Source organism: Nicotiana sylvestris, chromosome 10 (assembly GCF_000393655.2).
Source record: "Nicotiana sylvestris chromosome 10, ASM39365v2, whole genome shotgun sequence".
In the NCBI taxonomy this organism is placed as follows: Eukaryota; Viridiplantae; Streptophyta; class Magnoliopsida; order Solanales; family Solanaceae; genus Nicotiana; species Nicotiana sylvestris.
In genome coordinates this window covers 71,899,554-71,901,341 of record NC_091066.1, presented here as the reverse complement: position 1 = coordinate 71,901,341, position 1,788 = coordinate 71,899,554, and positions in this window count along the sequence as shown.

Genomic DNA, 1,788 nt, shown 5'->3' with positions numbered 1-1,788 from the left:
AACTGCCGGTAATCTATATGCATCCTCATCGATCTGTCTTTCTTCTTAACAAACAACACTGGCGCACCCCAAGGCGAGACACTAGGTCTAATGAAGCCTTTATCAAGCAAGTCTTGCAATATAGAAATAGGCTGAGTGCCCGGAGCCAAATCAATGTAGAAGTCAATATCCTTGTCGGGTGGCATACCCGGCAGGTCTGAAGGAAATACCTCAGGAAACTCAAAAACAACAAGCATAGAATCCATAGAAGGAACCTCAGCACTAGAATCACGAACATACGCCAAATAGGCCAAACACCCCTTCTCGACCATACGCCGAGCCTTCATTTATGAGATAACACTACGAATAGAATGACCAGGAGTCCCTCTCTACTCTAAACGAGGTAAACCTGACAAGGCTAAGGTCACAGTCTTGGCATGACAGTCCAAGATAGCGTGGTAAGGTGATAACCAGTCCATCCCCAATATGACATCAAAATCAACCATGTCCAACAGTAACAAATCTCATCGAGTCTCAAGACCCTCAATCACAACTATACATGAACGATGGACACGATCTACCACAATAGAATCACCCACCGATGTAGACACATATACAGGAGCACTCAAAGAATCACTTGGCATGACCAGATACGGTGCAAAATAAGATGACACATAGGAGTATGTAGACCCTAGATCAAATAGAACTGAAGCATCTCTACTACAGACCAGAAAAGTACCTGTGATAACTGCATCGGAAGCCTCAGCCTTAGGCCTGGCTGGAAGAGCATAACTTCGGGCCTGGGCCCCACCACTCTGAACTACATCTCTGGGATGGCCTGCTGCTAGCTGGCCTCCACCTTTAGCGGCCTGACCTCCACCTCTAGAACCTTTACCTCCACCTCTAGCTGGCTGGGTGGGCGGTGGAACACTCGGTACCTGAACCCTGACACGAGAACCCTGATGTTGAGAGCTGCTCGGTGCTCGAGGGAAAAATCTAGCAATATGCCCAGTATCACCATATGTATAACAAGCCCTCGGCGGCTGAGACTGCTGACCCTGACGGCCTTAATAACCACTCTGAAAGCTCTGGAGCGAAAGTGCATTGATAAGAGCTGGCGGCGCACTGTAGGGAAACTGATCAGAATATTGCATATGAGAACCACGACCACCTGAAGCACCATGAGAAGCCTGAAGTGTTGAATGAAACGGCCTAAGAGGATGGCCCCTACCAAAAGAATCCCTGCCTCCAGATGAGGCACCACTAAACCTACCAGAATAACGAGGTCTCTTGTCAGACCCTTGACCACTCCCCTGCGATAGAACCATCTCAACTCTCCTAGCCACATTGGCCGCATCCTGAAAAGAAATATCGCTCCCCGTCTCCTTATCCATCTACAATCGAATAGGCTGAACGAGTCCCTCAATGAACCTCCTCTCTCTCTCTCTCTCTCTCTCAGTGGGAAGTATAAGAAGATCATGACAGGCCAAATCAACAAACCTGGTCTCGTACTGAGTAACAGTCATAGAACCCTACTAGAGATGCTCAAACTGCCTCCGATAGTTCTCCCTCTGAGTGATGGGAAGAAATTTCTATATAAATAGCTAAGAAAGTTGATCCCAAGTCAAAGTTGGTGACCCAACTGGTCTAGCCAAACAATAATCTCTCTACCAAGTCTTGGCGAATCTAGACAAGCGAAAAGTAGCAAAGTCGACCCCATTGGTTTCCACTATCCCCATGTTCCTGAGAACCTCATGACAACTGTCTAAATAATCCTGGGGATCCTCAGAAGATACACTGCTAAAAGTG